The sequence below is a fragment of the Passer domesticus genome, chromosome 2, assembly GCF_036417665.1.
Source record: "Passer domesticus isolate bPasDom1 chromosome 2, bPasDom1.hap1, whole genome shotgun sequence".
Classification (NCBI taxonomy): Eukaryota; Metazoa; Chordata; class Aves; order Passeriformes; family Passeridae; genus Passer; species Passer domesticus.
The window spans coordinates 120385804-120405847 of record NC_087475.1 but is presented as its reverse complement, the minus strand read 5'-3'; the positions used below and the strand labels follow the sequence as shown (position 1 = coordinate 120405847).

General features: G+C 36.6%; 1 long non-coding RNA gene across 1 annotated transcript in view; it reads left to right on the top strand.

Moving 5' to 3' along the window:
- Positions 1 to 19154, top strand: part of LOC135294975 (uncharacterized) — a 36577-nt gene extending 17423 nt beyond the window's left edge. Inside the window, exons 2-3 of the long non-coding RNA XR_010357012.1 lie at positions 11535 to 11624; positions 16223 to 19154. This is a non-coding gene — a long non-coding RNA (uncharacterized LOC135294975). The remainder of the gene's footprint in view (positions 1 to 11534; positions 11625 to 16222) is intronic.
- The last annotated feature ends 890 nt before the right edge of the window (positions 19155 to 20044 follow it).

The window sequence follows — 20044 nt, the reverse complement described above, 5'->3', positions numbered from 1 at the left end:
CCTCAGCATGTTTCTGTCTCTTGGTTGCACCCATTAGTTAGTTTGCTGAACAAAGGACATATCAAAAGGAAGCATCCTGGAAGAGGTGAAGGACAGAATTAGGGTGAGCTTATGATTTGGTGGTACTAGCAGAATCCCTTGCCTTTCTGGCAAAGAATTAAAGGTTTGTACTTTAGCAAGCTCTTGGGGTCCTGCTTTCTGAAGCCTAGCTTTACAATATGGATACACAGTGCAGCAGTTATTGAATCATCTAGGTGTCGTGTTTTCCTCATCATTGAGATAATAATGGACAAAGAAATGCATTAAAAAAAAAAAAAGGCATGACGGGGCAGAAATACATTTACCCAAATGAGTGTAAAGGCTTTAATTCAACTTAGTACTTCATCCCTTCATCCCTGGTAAATGAAGTCCTTCATTTCCTAGGGAAAAAGTTTTTGAAAGTTCTAGATGTGCTTGCATGTTGAGACATGTTCCACAGCAGTGATAACAGGTCTTCACATTTTAATGCAGATGAGACATAAATATTTTTAATGTTGTGTATAAATCAGGAAATGCAGATATCTCAGGATATTTGTTTGTGGAATATTGGTGATCTAGTTAATGGAATTATTGATAAGTTGAAATATTGAAAAGGCACATCATTAAGCTGAGTTAGCTGGCCTGCACATCTAAAAGTTGGAAGTGTTTCTTTAAGTGTTTTAATTAAAGGCTGTTTTAAATAAAGAGTTTGAAAGGAGCAGTTGTATAGAGTATGTTGTACATTTGTCATCAATGACACAGTAACACATTTAATATGAGTTTATTAATCCAGAAGTGAGCTTTGCTAACTGCTCCATTGCTATAGTGTTTGTCTGGGCAAAAACCCTCATATTTGTGAAGCTCTTCATTGTAACCAGTCCCTTAATGCTGAGATTTTATCTATCTTAAGCATAGTCTTTGACTAGGGTTTTAGCCAATATGAAAACACACAGGAAATGTGTGGGGGTTTGGTGTTTTTTAGATTGTCTTGAGGTGTTTTGCTTGGGGTTTTTTTTTGGTTTTTTTTGGGGTGTTTTTTGTTTGTGTTTTTTTTTTTTGTTATTTTGTTGGGGTTGTTTTTGGGGGGGAGTTTTGTTTTTTTTTTGTTGGTGTATTTTTTGTTGTTGGTTTGTTTTTTTTTTCTAATGTGGATGATGAAAATAACTTCCCATGGAAGCACAGTAGATATCTAGATTTCTTGATAGGTAGGAATTGGAGAAAACTATGTGAAAGAAAAAAAAGTTTCTAATAAATTGAGTCTTAAGTCAGTTTATGGATATTCCAGTCAATATGTTAATGAGTCAAGAACTGCAAATACTTTTAGATAAACAGAGAAAAGTGTTGCATCAATTTTGCCTATAGGAAAAAATAAAATTTACAGCTGCAGCTATGTTTTGTAAGCAACCACATATATCAGGCAATGCCAGGTGGCAGGCATATTTTTGGAATCCTGCTACTGTGCTTGTTTTCTTGAGTATCAAGTTCCTTGCTCTTTAATAAAGCTAATTAATTTTACTATCTGGTACTAAAATAAACAGATAAAGATTGTGCTAAAGAGGTTTCTCTGTAGCAGGAAAGCCAGTGCTGCAAAGCTCTGGTGCTGCATGCAGCTCTTGTTCACACACAAGCTCCCTAATCCATGGCACTATTTTGAGACAGGGCAAGAGCACGTTCAGTTGCTCTTAATCCACAAGATTTGGAGAGGCAGCTCAAAGTGGAATGCATTCTTCTCTGAAGGGCTAAAAAAAATGGACCCTTCTGCCCCAGATATGGTACCAAGCCTGAACTGAAGATGCAGCTTTACATAAGACACATGTTTTAGTGATGATGTTGGGCACATATGACCCAGAGCACATTCGGGTTTGTGTTTTTCCCTGGCAAAGGGTTCCAGATGTTTCATGTTCTAGCATTTCACAAACCAGATCATTGTGCAAACTGTAATACTCAAGAGGGAGACATCCTCTGAAGTTCCTTGACACTCCTCCTTTTAGAGTCTGGGAATGAGGAAAGATTCAGGGCGAGATTCATTCCTTCACAGTGCAGTTCAAACATGTCCACGGAGAGGGGAAATTGTGATCTTGCCTTCAATAAGCCTTTTGCATAATTCAGCTTGCAAACTGGCTGTTAGTAAATCTTAAACAAAACAAATAACATCTTATGGAGAACTGCAGTAAGAAAGCTGAAATAGCACAGTGGAAAATCTAAAGATTATTCCTGTCCTATATGATGTTAACCTTAATTCTCCTCTATAAATAAGCAGTGAAAATTGAATATAGTCTATGAGCAAGAAGAGGCCAGACATTTTGGTCAGTAACTGGCACTTGTTTTTTCCTGTGGAAAAAGAACTCTCTAGCCTGAAAAGGTGTTGATGTTCAGACTGAATTATTTAATAGGAATCTACATGTCTTCTGAACTGCTAAACAGTTTGTGATGTTAACCTGCGATGTGCCCTTCCTCCCTTCTTCAGCTTATGTGATACTAGCAATTTGACTTTCCCTTTTTTTTCCTTTCCTTCCCTTGTCTTCCCACGTGAAATTTTTGCTATTAAAAGTACCTTTTTTTTTGTTTGTTTTAATCATTATTTATTTCTTCCCCTAAAAATTCTTAAAGTACAACAGGATTTAAATAAGTGAAAAAATTCTACTTGGCATCAGTGGGGACAAAAAAACCAAACTACGATTCTGAGCATGCAGGCCTATTGGTCAGAGCTCCAGAAAGCTGTTCTTTGCAGACCTTATTCCTTCTTTTCTTCCTGTTCCTCTGTGATCATACACAAATCCTCTGAGGCCTGTAAAACCAGTGGTTAACTCGCATAGCTAACATCTGTCTTGAGAGAGGAGAAAAATAAAAAGGAAAAAAAAAAAAGTTAAATAATCCCACCAGACTGTGCTTTTCAGTAGAACAAGGAAAGACACAGCTGGTCAATGAAGTGAAATCTCCATGAGACCCTGGGATCAGCTAATGATAAAAGACACTCTCCAGTGGAATTTGTCCTACATAGATCTGCACTGAAGTGCTCAGCAGGCAACAAAGCCAGCCCTGATCTTCACACATCAGCTCTTATTCCATGTCCTGTGCAATTTGATTGCATGTTTTGTGTGCACGTGGTAAATAAAACCAAAAGGTAACCAGGTTTTCTTTTCAATTGTATTTAAAAGGAATTGCACTAATGAGATAAAAATTTAAAATTACCTCTTTAGGACAATTTTATATTCAGTGGATACATTTCCAGATATGCATCCTTTCCCTTTCTGTTTAATTATAGATAGAAATTTTCCCAAGATATTTCCAGCTGTTAGTTTTAACCTTAGATAGCAAACTGGGATTTCTGACTTCTAGATTTAAACAAAGAAAAAAAAAGTCTTCTTTCTTCTCTTCTTATAACATAGCAACAGGAACAGATTTTCTAAGGGCTCACACTCCATTTCACCAGTACCTTCTGATTGAGTCCATCCTAGTTACTGTCACAATCCTCTCCAGAGGTACCACATGCTGACCTCCTTCAAGATGCCTTTTGAATTCTTAGTTTCCAGCGAGTGAAGAGGGGCAAGAAAATGAAAACCCATCTTCTAATGAAGCTCTTTTGTGTCCTGCATTTACTGCACATTACAAACTGACATCATCATGCAATTATCACCTTACAGCTTTCATCCTGTATAAGATTCTATTGGGTGACACAACCTTTAAGAGATGAAGGTGCTTATTTCTCTGTCATTTTCTATTTTTTTTATATTTTGAAATAATATTAATATTTTTGTCTTTCTGACCCATTATATCTTTCAATATTTACATATTCTTTTGCCTTCAGATGAGCTAAACAACCCTGTAAGGTTACTTGTTACAAAGCTGAAATAAGGACAAGGCAGCTTATGATTTTCTTGGTTAGGGTGTTTTTCTTTCATTATATATTAAAAATTTAAGAACTTTTGACCTGGAAGTACCGGTTTTCTTGCCTATCTTGATCCGCTCAAGTTAGTTGTGGAATTGAGGAGCATATTTTCTGCTGAGTTGCTACATCTCAGAACATAACTGGCACCAAATCTTAGTCAGATTATTTCATATAGCTGGTGAATGTGTCAGGATTGGTAAATTTTCCTTGTTGCCTATATAAAAGTGTTCCTATGAGTTCCTGTAGGTACTGAATTAATTTTTTGTTTTAGATACTTAATGAAAAGAGGAAACTATTCTCAGTATGAAGTTGGAATACTTTTCTTTGCATCTCAGGTATACAAGATAATCATGATTACTAACTAAAGAAATTAAATAAATCTGATGTTATTTCGTGTTCTTATTCCACAGAGAATTTATGCACATACTTCAGTTCCACGTGGAACAGGGCTCTGAAATTCTTTGAGACTTTTTTGGCCCATTTCCTGTTATCATTCATCATCATAGTAGGATGAAGCTGTGCTAGTTTTTATATTAAAATATCTCCACCAAAGTCAGTTTTGATTTTTTAATAAATAAAAAAAAAAATTCCTGTTCACATAATAGAGATGTGTGAAGATATTTTATAGAGATGCAATTAAGAGTGAGTTTTGATGAAATCATAATATAGCCTCAAATGCATGGAGGGGAAACCAAATCAGTGCTTTCTTGCCTCTCCTTAATCAATAGCAGACTGGCTCAGGCATAAGCAAAGAAAGCTCTACCAAACCCACCCAGACTAGGATAATGAATGGAAAACCATTCATCTGAGAATCAGAAAAAATACCATGTGATTCAAAGTATAGTAAATCAGTCTTTCCATCTGTTTCACAATTTAGTTAATATTGCTTAAATTTGAATTAGTAATCTGACATGGAAACATTACTGTTATGAATGGTTTGTTCTTTGTGTAAAATGGGTTTTTTTGGTGTTTTTTTTTTTTTTTTTTTTTTTTTTTTTTTTTTTTTTTTTTTTTTGTTTTGTTTTTTAATATCATGGTTTCCTGTAAAGGAAATATAGTACACAAAGCAAAAGGTATATATATGCTCTGTGTCATTTACATAATATAAAGATCTTTATATAAAGATGTGGGGAAAAACCAAAATTGTGAACCATTGGGAGAGAAAGAAATGCTGGTAGAGGGCAGGCAAGTTACTGCAGAAATGTACTGCACTGAGCCACTGAAATAGTTATATTATTCCTAATTCCTCAGTGTAAGGTGAAAGCATTTACAAGCCTTAAGGAAAACAGTGATTGCTCTGGCTCTGAAAGAAATCTCTCTGCATTGCTGCATCATTTTGATCACTGCCTTTTTCCTTCCTTCTTTTAATTTATTTTTTAATTCAGTATCATTCCCTCCTGGCAATATGTGAAATTACTGTGTTGCAGCATACATGAAATGTACATGTCACACACATAACAGGGCTGATGTCTCTACAGGTGCAGCCATACTGACAAATAAAACACCACTAACCTGTCAGCCAGCTCCCTGGCTCTGTGTCCAAGTGCCCCCACCAGCTTTCCTAAAAAAAAAACTCAATTGTGCTCCTGGAAATAGATTCTGATGAGGATTGAACTGCTATCCTAGACAGGGTGAGTAGAACAGCTCCAGTTTTTTCCCCCTTCCTCCCTCACAGTCCTCTAGTGCTGACCCAGAGGTCCTGGCCCTCAGTTCTGTCCACATAACTTCATGTTTTAAAAGCACTCTCTTAATGGCTCCAGCAGGGCTTATCCTGATTCCTACATGAATGGAAACCAAATGTTTGCTGTTATTGCCACATCACCCATGTGGAAGCAAGGCCAAATGCTGTATGGTGTAGATGTGGCCAATATGTCCTAAAAGACAGAATGTTTGTTCTTTTTTGAATATCAGGTAGACTTGCCATGGATTGCTCATCCTTGGATTACTGATCTATCCCTGAAGCCCTTTCATTTAGAAGGATAAAGAATCCAATATTTTCTAAAAGTAGGCAATCGATCCTCTAGTAAGATGCCCTTTGTTTTACTAGCTTCATAATCCATTGCTGAGAGCTTGTTGAAAGCTTTCTTTTGAATGAAAAAAATGTTTTTGTATCCTGAAAATGTGTATTTATGAAAATTTATATAATTAAAACTAATGGAATTGCCAGATGTAAATTTTCTGGGGGGTTGCCAAGTGAAAATCTAAGGATTGTCTCAGGTGGTGCAGTTTGTGAAGCACTGCTTTTGGTTGATACTACAACATGATGCCTTATGAATTATGATAGGTGAAATTGTGGGAGAGAAATCTGGACACCAACACAAAGTTTCCATGCTCCATCAGCATTGGAGTTGGAACTTGCTCCTTCACAATACTTAAAACAGTGGTGTTCCCAAGCAGAAAATAGAGAAATGGAAAATAGCTGTAAAAATAGCCATGAGGGGTGAGTACAGCTATAGTTCAAAATCTGGTGTTGGAGCATCAGCCACAAAAGTGAAAAAGAAAAAAAAAATCCAAACCAAACAAAACCTAAAGCCTTTGTGCTGCAGTCCTTTAGCAATCCTTGAAGCCTAGGTAAAGTAGAGCTAAGCACTTGTTTCTTCTTTCTACTGCCTCTGGGAGATCTATTGTAATAAAATCTAAGTATACGATGTCCATTCTGAGATCAGTTTGGCTGATGAACATATGGGAGGCAAAAGGGAATGCAGTGCCTATTAAAATGCTTATGAAAAATAGATAAAGCCTTTCAAACTTTAATAACATGCTATTTGATTCTGTCAGCAGATAACATTATGTACAAAGTATTGCATAGCCATGTTTTAGGGCTTGAAAGTCATCAGTCTAAGAAGGATTCCAGGAGACACAGTGCAGGATAGCACATATTGACAACCTGCCAGTTTTGAGGGCATGAGGAGGACACAAGCACCATAGTTTTACTTGATTTTTGTGGAAAGGAGATGGATAGTGTCATGAGGAGGGAACAAACAGAGCAGACATCAACTGGACTGAAAGAGAAAATTTCTGTACAGATATTCTGTGCAGGCAAGATCTAGTAAGGGAAAGATTACTAAATATATTTATGTACTTCCCAAGATTCTCTACAGAATATCTTTATGCCACAAGTTTCTAAATATTCATTAAAAGAGCTGATAGCCAAACAAGCAAACCAAAAATCTTGCAAAAAGCATTAATGACAGCAGGATTCCTGGACCTGTGTTGTTTCTACTCTGGCTGTAGACAGAATGTACCACAGACAGAATGATATGATCCATGACATTCATCAGGATCTGATATGCTTGGGGAAAAAGGGTCATAGGTTCTCTTTACATCCCTTTGCCTGTTTTCCTTGGGTTTGTCCTTAATGCATGCCAAAGGAATAAATCCCTTTTGCATTCTGCCATTCCAGCAATGCTCATGGAAGAACCCCTGGCTCCATGGTGAGGTATTTCTGTGCGATGTTGCTGTAAATCTGGAGTGGTGTGTGTGCAGTCAGCACAATGGTGTTGCTCTTGTCCCCTGCCCACCCTTCACTGATCCCAGAGCACTGGCAGAATAGTGGGAAAGCTGATCTCTCACTCTGCTACACACATGTCCCAACAACACAGCAAGCAGGCATTATAACTTCTCTTATTTATTCTTATTCAGTGTTTTGACCTCAATCCCGGTTGCCATGCTTAATATGATTTATTTATTCATAAGATGCTAAACTAACAATATTGAGTTTAGTGTGGACTGCCCATGAGACACTGAAAAGAAATGCTGACATGTTATTGCTAAGGGCAATGGGCAGATTACTCTGCCTCGCATTCACATGGTGCATTTATTCACCTATAAGCATTTTTATAGTGACTGTAATTGTAACACCTGGGCAATATATGTGCACCATAAAAATGCTGAAAACTGTCCATTAGGACAATTAATTCTCTGTCCAGCTTCTGGTTTAATTGAGGCATTGTGCCTTTGGCTGTGCTATTGTTTTTAATTTAAGGCATGCAGTAGGGCAAAGCTAACTCTCCCAGCTGTGAAAATACGTGGGTAGGTACTTGGATGCTGGAGGCTGAGGCAAAGCAGGAGAGGGACAGAGAGTGTGCTACAGCAGCAGTGCCAGCAGAGTTTTAAAGATCGTATTGTTTTCTTTGTTGTAATGACACCGGGCAAATCCTTTTTCATGACTGGTAATTAGGATAGAAAATTGAGCTTAAAGGGGCCTGAAACTAATCAAGGTTGAATTTGACTAATAGTTCTGGTCAGAACAAATGCAAGGAGAAATTTAAAAAATGTCAAAACATATCATTTTGACCTTTCTGAAATGAAATGTTTCATTTTGGAAATGCCAAACCATTTCATTTTGACATTTGTAAAATGAAACTTTGACTTTTTGATTCAAAATGTCACTTTTTTTTTCCCTTTAAAACTGACCTACATTGCTCACATGGTAGAAACCTAACGTAAAATTAAGGTAAAATAAATCCAGACCACTTTGAGCTGCATAAAAATTTAATTTTTTCAAGAAGAGGTGAAGGAATTCCACTTTTCTTGCAGTTTTGTTTACTTGTTTTGTCTGTCCCTGTTGATATGATGGTGGTTATTATTATTATTATTGTGTTTTCCTATTCAAATTTCCCTTTTTCCCCTCTGTTTTACACTAACTTGGAAAATCTGTATTTGTTTTATCATACTTTGGTTTGAGATTTTTCTTGGGAAGTATTTCTCTCTGCAGTTAGAGGGTTTTTGTTTGTTTGTTTTTCATTTAATTTATTGGCGATTTTTGATTACATATTCAAAAACTAGCACAAGACTGATGCTCTAACTCTTGGACAGTGCTGTCACAAAATCTTAGGTGCATGGTCTAGTCTAGTTACACACAACCCCCACATGCAGGTTGCAGCACAAGAAATCACTGAAAAGTGTCTTTGAGCTGCTGAATCTTGAATTCTCCAATGTGCTTGTTAAGTTTGAAACAGATTCTTGGGAATTTCCCAATCAATTAAAAGACCAACACAGCCGCACATTGAAGCAGAATGTTTAATGCTTCTGTCGGTAACAGGCGTTTGCCAACAGCCATCTTCAGTGCAGCCCAAGAAATGGCTCTTTTCAAGAACCAGATTTCTTTTTATGATTTTAAACTAGACACAAATATAGAAATGCTTGATGGACTGCCAGGCAGTGAATGAACCTAGATCAAAACTGGTTCCTAAACTAGAATTGCACAGGCACATAGTTTAGCTTAGTAAATTCACTGAGAATTAAGAGCAGTACTGAGTTTGATACCCAGTCTTCTGCTTTTTCCAGAACTCACTTTGATGAGAATATTTTTCTGATAGTCCAGTTAGATGTGGTGCTGTAGGGTGCAAAGTTTAGAGTCAGTAAAACACCTCCCTTGGAAAAAAGAGTTTACTGCATAAGAAGCAAGGACAGGCAGGAAAATGAGTGTACAGGTATGACCAAAGTTGTCTAAATAATTTATTAATGGTGTATTTTAAAATCAAAATATCCAAATTATTGCACAGTAATGATCAACACTTGGAAAAGCTTTTAGAGAATAGAAGCAAGTGGGTGATTTTTCTGTTTATGTGATATTAGAGTGTACAAGCATGATGTAAGTATAGAAGCAGCACTGAAGGCCACTTATCAAAGTTGAAATAAAAAAAAAAGTAAGGGATTCTTGTAGTTATTCTTGCAGTTGATGAACCACCTTACATTATAAATGTGATATATTTCTTTCAATGGTTTACATCACCATCAGATTACAACCTTTATTAAGATGCTATCCTTGTGAGTTGGAATTTAACATTGGCACTTTTCTTCAGTTGACAGTGGAGTATTTGATTGTTACTGTTCTTTCAAATCCCCTGATTATGAATGAAAACTGAATAAAATAACTGAAGCTTAACCAATGGACTAATAATCCCAAAAGCAAATCAAACCAAGCCTGCTAGACCAGACAAAGTATTTTGTGAGATGACCTATGGAAGAGCACTGGATCTTTTTGAATGTCATGGGCTCTTTGATGTTCTTAAGTGTCCAGAACAAGGCAAGAATCCCTGTGCAAAGCACTTGTCTCCTAAACAGAGTGACAAATGGAGTTTGTCAGTGCTGTACTGTGGTTTTCTGGATGGTGAATTCCAGGAATACTTGCACCAACTCTTCTTCCACTGGAGAAAGCCATGAGAAAAAAGTAAGAAAACAGTTTCTGCATTGCTTTGAAAATTGTAAGGAAAACCCCAAGAATGTATTTGTTCTAATCTACAGTAACATAATTCCTGTATTCTGCTAAGAACATCTCACGGGCTTTTAGTTTAATATGTGGCAGGAATGTTGTTGAAGCTAAGTTTCTTCACAAGAGCTTTTGATTTATGGAAGATCAAAAGTACCTCAAGGAGTTTTCAGCTAAATGAATTTGACTTGGACATAGCTAATTTTAAAGCAGCAATACAAAGCCTGATGCAACTGACTGAGAAAAAAACGTTTTGTTCCTTGGAGAGCGGAATTAATAAAGTCTAATTTTCTCTCCATTGTGTCTCCTAGTGGGAGTCTTTAGGTCTAATCTTTCCACATACTTTAGGTATTTACAGTGTTGCTATCCTATAGATGTACTGAAGTGTCTCATAATGGTTGATGCTGCATCCTTTTTCAAAGTAATGAAACTAATTCAGTATTTGCCCATTTCCCAAGAACATTGTAAATACTTAATGGCTTTAATAGTCCTAATTTTCTTTCAAATGCAGCCACAATTTTTAAACAGTTATTCAAAATTTAATAGAGAAATAATAGGATGCAGGATAACAATATTGGATGCTACTAATTTTTCACATATATTGACATTTTTTTTTGGAACATACAGACAGGCCAGATAGATAGGCCAAGACCATTGGTTAAACAAGACCAAGTGCCAAGTCCTACTTCTGGCCACAGCAGTCCCATGCAGTGCTGTAGCCTGGGAAAAGAGTGGACTAATTGAACTAGAGAGCATTGAGTTTTGTGTGTTATGAAATTCTTTTGAGTCTATGGCTATAAATATTTTAATATTTTTAAGGTTTATTGTAACTTCCCAGTTAAATTCACAGGGGTTTTTTTTGTTTATTAATTTTCTATGTCAACCTTGCTCAGCCCTATCTAGCTAAAAGTACAAACAGCAAGAATTTTCTTACAAACTATCACAGAAAACAAAAAAATCATTAGGAAATTTAACATAGAAGATATTAAGGACAGAGACAGAGAATAAGAGGATCACCAGTCAATTAATGCTAAAAGTGACAAATAACCAGTGGCTGATGAATGGCATGATAATGATACAGCTAGGTAAACTGTCTGAGCTTTCTAAGATAAATGCTATGTATTTATCTTTGAAAATACAGTAATACTGTACTTTCTGAAAAAAAGTACTGAAAAATACAGCCTTTTAATATTTACAATAGTTTCAGTTGTTGCAGTGTTCAATTACTTGCTTTTATGTTCTTATTTTTCAAGTATTGAAACAGTATTTCAAACCCACATACCTTCTCGTATGTTTTGCAATTAAAAGTGAGCAGCAGTCCCTCTTTACAATTATTGGCATATGTTTCTTCTCAACATCCCCTGAGACTACACTTGGGAAAGTAGTTAACACATTTATCTGTTTTGCTTATAGGTTAGCCTGAAATAGATGAGAAGCTCACCCTCTTCTCTGAGTTGCTGAAGCTCTTCCTTATGGCTGACTAATGTGTGTGCATATATGGAGGTATTAATTATTTTTTAATTGGTTGTGGGGTTGGGTTTTTTTTACTTTTTATGTATTTGTACATTTGTTTGTGTGTTGGTGTGTCTTTCTAGCCCAGAACATGTATAGTCTGGTCATGTGTAGGTTTCAGCTTGTTTCAGCACTGATCCTGTGAAGTATACCAGAAACTGAATGATACCCAAGGCTGCCTGAGAGTAAATGAAAAATGAAAGAAAAATCTAATGTCTTTCACATAAATATTTTAACATCAGGTATTTTTTCTGAGAGCACCAAGGTCCAAAGGTGATTTTCCCCCTGAGGAGCATCACCCAAGCCTATCTCAGAATGGGACATCCAAATATTAGTAAACAGAGAAATCTCTAGTCTATGCTGAGAACTACTGGGTAAAACCACACCACCCACGTTAACACTTTAGATGCTCTCGGATAACTTCTTGCCTTCCACTTCTGAATGATGATTTTCTCCAGTCCTCTGTACACAAGTCCCAAGGAAACCTGTTTGAGATAAAATGGGTTTCTAAATATAATATTAAACATGCCCAAACAGCTGACCTGCATTTATGAGATGGGCTTTAGAGTAAAAAATTTCCAGCCATCACTGATAATTTGCTGCTGCTAATTTCCCAGTTCTTTTAAGACCCAGATTGCAGGCTGATTTAGGTAGCTGCTGAAATAGTTCTGTATGACTACTGAGGAGCCACTGATATAATGTTTTCGCACGTATGGATTGTTTTTTATTTGGTAGCTACTGAGGAACAGGGAAAAAGAAATTATATGTGCATTACTCAGATTTGCAGGATATTCTAATTCAGTTTTATTTCCACCACTTTTTTGAATGTTATACCCTGCCAACCTGAGTTTCTAAAATGTAAACGTCTGTGTGTGGATCAGTAGTGTAATAGTCCAAGCTCAATCCTGAGATATTACAATTAATTTTTTTGCAATTGAATGAGTTACATTGGAGTTGCACATTTTCTAACTCTGTACTGTGTAAGCAGATCCATCTTGTTCTCTGTTATATGAAATAGCTTTCCCTCTGTTTCATTTAGGAGCAAATTTTCTCAAGTATTCTTGCTATGAATCCATGCTGCCAGCACAATTCCCACAAACTAACACTTGTTGCCCTTTAACCTACAATATCTTTTACATGCCCTAAAGTTCAATCGCTACAGTAGAGATACACAAGAACTGATGAAGTGCAGATCTGAGTTTTTTTGAAATTTATTTTCATAACACTGGTCAAAATTAACTTTCAATTTTCTTTCCCACTGAGACAGTCAATTTATCTTTTCAGGCTGTTTTATGATTAGTTAATTTTTAGGTTAGTTGAATGTATAGATTCTCCTGCTGGCAGATGATGCTGTGAATACTCAGATGTTCTGCAAATCAGGGACTCAGGAATAAATAGAAATTGGTTTAGTAAGTTACTTTTGTCACATCACAGTTTCACTAGCAAGCTTCTCACTACTGGCTGAAATAAATATATATTTAGATGTATTCTCTTTAACAGAGGGGATGGCAAGGCAGTTCAGGATTATTCCTTCTTTGGCCTCCTGCTGGGATATTAAAAAATGGGGTCTAAAATAAAATGGGAAGAGGGAGAAAAGCAGAACCTGACAACAGTGTTTCCAACAGGAGCAGGACTAACTTCCCTCCAGTTTCCTCTCTTTTCCTCTTCTCTGTACTGCCCAGATCCTCATCTTGCTGTAGGTAGGTGGCAAGCAGAGACTGACCCCAAGGACACTGGAGTATCTCTTGAAAGTAGAGACAGGGAGTAAGAATATGCTGTGAGGAGAGAAAATGAAGTTTTAATTTTAGGAGACAGGCTGTATTTCTGACAGATGGACCATCCTTCTCAACCATATAGCCTCCAGTCCCATCCTGCCAGTGAGGAACATGTCAGACTAAAAGATTAAAGTTCAGCAAAATTATAGGCCACCAAAATCAGAGCTTTATAATGGGAACTGTCATCTGACTTGAATAATGGTCCCATTCATAATACTTATACTGGATCTTAATCTCACTTAAAGGGAAATTACTCCAGGGACTTAAAATAGGAGTATTTGTAATTTAAATGTCTTCTGAGACTCTTTACACCTTTGACATAGGGTACAAAGATGAGCTATGTGTGCTCTTTATGAACATATCTTCATGTGTCTACAACTATCTTTATATCAATATGTATTTACTTTTTTTTTAAAATAATATATATTATCATACAGATAATTATGAAACCAAAGGGCATAATGATGATTTTATTCTTTAATTATTCTTAACATATTTTTTTAAAACATCTGACAAAACATTATTTTCTATTCCCTTTCCAGTGGCAAATATAAGAGTAAAATAGAGTAGACAGTACAGAGGAAAGAGAAAAAAGAAGAGCAAAATTAAAAATGCAGGTAATAAAAAGAAAACTAGTGTCATGATCTGCTGTAGAGAAAAAAAAAAGAAAAAAATTTGATAAAATTAAATATTTCTCTGCAGAAAAATATTCTATTGAAAAGACTATAAGGCATCCATACAGCCATCTTTGGTTTATGCCCAGAACTACCAAATACTTTCAGTGCTCAGGACTGAGCATTAGAAACACTGAATTGAATTTTCTCAGGGCTAAAAATTTTTAATATTTTTAGCATACATTTATACCATTACTCATAAACTTGCTATTAGAGACACACTCGCAGTGAACTCTCAGTGGGAGACAGAATTTCATGCTACTTATGCAGTGCTGGCCATAGCTTCTCCTCTTCAGTAAAAGCTCATCAGTTTCTGCAAATTATCATTGCTCTTGCAGGTAGAACTTTATTATAGATGATGCACATATGCCAGACTCATCTAGTATTATAACACTTTCTGTCACCTTCATCCAAACAACATCTGGCAGCAGTCCCCAAAGTGACATTTCAGACATGAAAGCAGAACTAATATGAAGAAAAATATGGTGGCAGCAACAATACAACCGGAGAACAACTTCCTCCCCAATTAAGTCAACATGCTGCTGTCCTTCAGTGTCTCAGGAACCCTCCTCTTTCCCAGCATATTTTCTCTTATGCTCTTTGCAACAGTCTGGGTTTCCGTAGTGTTCTAGGTTAACTCCTCTCCATAAGAAAGGATGACAAAAGCTGAATTTATTTTTTTGAGCCTGACATCCAATACTCAGGTAAAGATATGCAAAAATTTCAACTCTGTGAGGTCCTGACACAAGCATGTTCTTCCTCTGTGTTTAACATGCTGTGAACTGAATTCAGTGCAAGATCACTTCAAAGTCCCCTAAAGCAGAAAACCTACTACAATGTCAGATTGTATTGTTGCATGTCACTACCTAGGTAGTTTTTTTCAAAAGGGTTCAGTTAAATCAACCAAAACCATAAAAAGTAAGAAAAAAAATTACTTGCTTTATGAGATGCTTGAACATAGTTCTGTTGTATGAAAATATTGTTCTTTATTAATAAACCTTAATTTTGAATATAAATGCAAATTTAAAGAAATTCTGACAAAGTTGCAGTTTGCATTTTCCAGAGGTAGGAAGTTAATGGAATTTTAGACCTCAAGTATGTTTGGTGAGAAATTCACATAAAATTTCAGACAGATTGTAGACTTGACCTTGTCACTGTTTACCTACAAAAAAGAAGAGAAAACTTTATTAGAGAGCTTCAGAGTAAGTTAAGACTTCCCACTGTAAGACATCACTATCTGTATTATATTCAGCAGAAGCACGCACCGAGTCCCTTCATTGGGTTATTTGCCATTCGTGGTTTATGTAATTCTTACTTCTGCTTCAAAAACAAGGTTATTAACCCTAATCTGCAGGATCTAGGAATGGAACCCAGACAACAAGAGAACATGGATAAATCTGCAATTATTTGGGGATTTTTTAATGCTTACATTGTAGTTTTTTTGAGCCTTGATATAACAAATTTATCTCAGAATTCCTTTTGCCCCCCTCCCCACTTTTTTCCCTTGTGTCTTGCTGCACTGTACGTTTCTGAAGTTTTTGTATTTCTATGTTGCTCTTTCTATGCTTCTTCCTTAATCACTACAGTTTCTCTTTTACTTGCAAATCATTTGCATGTATCTTCTGTGACTTCCTATATAAAAACTATAGACAAAACAAAACCAGAAACATTCTAACATATCGGAAAGAAAGATAAATATTTTAAAAGTGACAGGTCATACTCAGCATTGCCACAAAACAAAGTAGTATTACTATGTAAAACCTTCTGTTGTTATTGTTGATTTTAGTTAAATGTTGAAAGGAAATTCTTTGCTAGAGGTTGCCCAGAGAAGCTGTGGCTGCCCCATTCCTGGCAGTGTCCAAGGTCAGGTTGGATGGAGCTCTGAATAACCTGCTCTGGTGGAAGGGGTCCCTGCCCATGGCAGAGAGTTGGAATGAGATTATGTTTAAGATCCCTTCCAACACAAATCTTTCCGTGATTCTATGGTTATGGTAACCTTGAGAAACTCCCCTTATACACTGAACAATTTTTAATTACCCTGCTGCAAACATTGGAATTCACCTAGTCTCCTCTTTGTTTACCATTCTGTTCCCAAGGGACCAAGGAAAGGAGAATACAAAATCAATTTCTGTCCTTACAGCTTTCTGAGCAAGCACTTATATCCATTTGGAAGAAAAAGAATTGCGGCATACTGAATACTTTGGGGATCCAAATCAGGTTGCTATCTTGTGTGTATTTAGGAATCAAAGAAGTCAGAAATGGAAGAAAACTATCAGAGTTTGTCATCTGGCCACAACCTTTGTAAATGCAACAAATTCTTCTCCAAGAGAGGCTGCAAATAGAGGGCAACAACTACTGAAACATTATCATTACATTCCCAGGAACTAATTGCAGAGTTGAATAACTTTGCACTGACTTCAGTGGTGCCCTGCAACCTTCAGTCTTCATCACTTTGTTTACATGCCACGATCTTCTGACATAGCCATGGGACATCCTGCCTGCAGGTGACAGCGCCCTATGCTTCAGCCACGTTCCTACCCTCCACCTGTGGCTCTTTCCCATGTGGGAAATATCTCACAACATCATGAGCCCAATGGAGAAGCAGAATGTTGTGATGGATCTGAAAGCTTTCTGTCAGGTTTCTGATAAAAAAAAAAAAAGACAGACAGATCTTCCCAAAGCTCCTAAATGCTAGCAGAGGAAATGCAGAGGATTTGCCAACAGATTTGTACTCAGTTGCTGAGCCTGGTTGTTGTCACTGGACTTGCTCTTTGGCTCAGATAGTGTGGAACAACCCCTTTTGGTGAGGCTTCAGTGTAGAAACCAGTGTGAGTTATAAAACAAGTAACTGCTCTGCTGAACATGCAATCCAGGCAGGATTTGGCAGATGCCTTCAGGTATATATAATGGTTTTTGTGACTGGGGAAAAAAGATCAAGTTGTGAATTAAAGTAGCTGAAGTAACTGCTTTTATTCATGAAAGCACTCAAAAATAATTCAAATTTTGTTTTTTGTTTGCTTAGGTAGAAAATTCTGAGGTAGGTTGTTTAGAGGTAATCAAGGTAAGATAGTGGTTAGTAAAGAAGGCCAGAAACACTGTGTTCCTATATAGATTAATATAAAGTTGATTTTGTCTCCAACTACTCTTGGTAGCACTGATAAATTAAAATCAGTAGCAGAAAATTTGGAAATTCAGCTGTAAGGCACCTATTCAAGGATTTTTTCTTCTGCATCTGTCCCTCTATCATCAGCAGGGAAGTAATCCCTGGGTGTAGTCCCACTGCCAGGGGTAGCAACTTGCAGACAAAGTATCAGCTGTTTACAGAACAGCTGGAGCATGAAGTGGCTGGAAGCAGTAGCTATCCACGAGGGAAATGCACATCCCTGTAACAGACTGGAGAGGAAGCAATGTGCATGATCCCCTGGTGTGGGGGAGCAGGGCGATTCTGAGGTTAAACACCAGAATTTGACACAATCTTACCTGACATGACAGTGATTCCTGTGAGGCACATGTGAACAGTCAAGAGGGGATTTCTGAATGCACGGAGGAAATGCCTCAGGGTCTGTTGGAAGATATTATACTTCAGGTCATGGGGTCGGCCACGAGGTGAGACCTGAGACTCTGTCAAGATGGATGTAATTTATCATTGAATTGGCACTGACATTTGTGTGTATGTGACATTTGTGCCTTGTGAAGGACTTCTACATATCTGTCCCATGGCTAAAGTATCTCTTTCCCATTATGCCCATATCTGTGGGTCAGAAGTTTAGGTGTGGTTGTTAGGAGTGCCAAGGATAACATAAATCACTGGGTGGTTTTTTTTTTGAGTTTTTTTTTTTGGTTGTTTTGGGGTTTTTTTGTTGTTTTTTTTGTGTTTTGTTGGGGTTTTTTTTCTGATGTGTTTCCCCCTTCAATGCTCTCACATGTGCAGCCCTCATGGGTCCTGAGGGTAATTCTTGGATCTTTGATCCGTAAACATTTTAAATGCTGTGAGAAGAGCCTGGGCACAGAGGCATTCTTGGTGTCTGCAGGAAGACTTCCTGGTGGGATTTTGATGGGATTAAATCCTATTTTATATCTGCACAGGAATATGAAGCATTGTGATTATATAGAGTAAATAACCAGGAATAGCCTCCTTTCGCTCCTTTAAATTTGTTTTATTTTATTTTTAATAGCTCTGACAGTCTTCCTTAGGTTCTCCTCTTCCACTCAAAATATTGTCAGACCACTTGGACGTAAGAAGTACTTCGTTTACCTTGGACTAGAATGATCCAGCATTTTTAAGACTTTGGAAGCTTACACCTTTCTTATGGCAAGAAAACGAACAAAAATTACGGTTTTTCTTCAGATGAGTGAGACTTGGCTCCAAAAGCTAAAAATGTCAGTAAAATAACCTTCAAAACTAAACCTTGCAAAACTTCAGGAAGTTAGGTATGCTTCAGGCATATAATTTTGCTACAGAGCTTATGTTTTGGCGTTACCCAAGCAAGCTTGATGAGCTGACTGCTGAGCAAATTGTTTTGTATAGGTTTTTTGCTTTGACATCACACTATTCAGCTAAGGGTGCTAACCTGCTCACACTTCAGTCCTGCAAATAGGAGACTGAATCGATCCATAGACCTTATTGAAGCATTTTGATTGATATGGGCCCTGGAAAGTAAGGATGAGTTTGTCCTTATGAATGTCTTTGATATGAAAATCAGCCTGGTAGGCAATGAGTGAGGGGTCAGCAAATTCAAGCAGTTTTGGTTTGGCATCAACTGAACTAGCTAGAAGTGACAATCAAGTGATCTTATCAAGGTTTTTACTTTGGTTTGGATACTCCTGGAATTGAGCATCTCTCTTCTGTCACCTATCTAACTTCTAGATATATATATATATTTTTTTTTTTTTTTTCATTTCTGATTCAAGTTAGAGCTGTGGGAAGCATAACTTAGCTGTGGGAAAGAAAACCAAATCTTACAACTTACTCCTTAGTGAACTAAAGGCAAATTGAAGGATTAAGAGAGTAATAATCTAATAGTATCCTAATTAATTTTAGGTTTTGGAAAGCTTCTGCTTTGCAACTTTGGTTGTGGTTTTGGTTTTGTTTTTTTTTTTGTTACTATTAAAAATATCTTGAGGATATATATATTTTATATATATAAAAATATATTTGTAAAGTTGTTTGTGTTTTATTTGTTTTGTTTTTTGTTGGGAATTTTACCAAAAGAAAATCAAGTAAAATAATCTGGACCGTGTACCTCTGTATGACAATGCAAAGTTTTTTGTTTTTTTTTTTTGTTTTTTTTTTTTTTTGTTTGTTTTGGGGTTTTTTCTTCTTTGTTTTTCTTTTTTTTTTTTTGTTTTGTGGTTTTTTGTTTAGTTTTTGGGGGGGGTTTTGTTTGTGTTTTGTTTTGTTGTTTTGCTAGTGATTGAAATAAGGATTTCCTCTGGACTAGGGATAGAATATAAACATCAGTATGCATTTTTTTTTGTATCTTAGGAGTGAAGAAAGTTAATATATGGGATGTTAGTGATCCTTGGGAACTGGAATATGTACCCTGATTTTTTCATTAGAAAAATCCAGCTGTTTAATCTGAAGGCTGATAATTATCAAAGTTGTTTTTTCCCCATATATCAAAACCTCTTCTGCTGTTATGAACTTTAAGGAACTTAAAAAAGGAATGAAGGCTGAAAAGCTGCAGCACTAATTCTTACTCCTTAGAGATAGTAAAGGGCCTTATCACACATAGGCAATGCAGAGGCCTAGGGTTTCTCTAGTCTCCTGGTACAGTGGTTTTGGGTTTTTTTAGATCTCCACAAGTAAATGCAGGTGAAGGAGGGGGAAAACCCACACAAGTATTTAACTGAAATCACAGAAGAATTACGTAGGCTGCTGAATTTTTAATTTTTTTTTTTTAATAAGGTGAGAGTGGGGTCCCTTCACCCCATTAACTAGGAAGCAAATAATTAGTGAAAA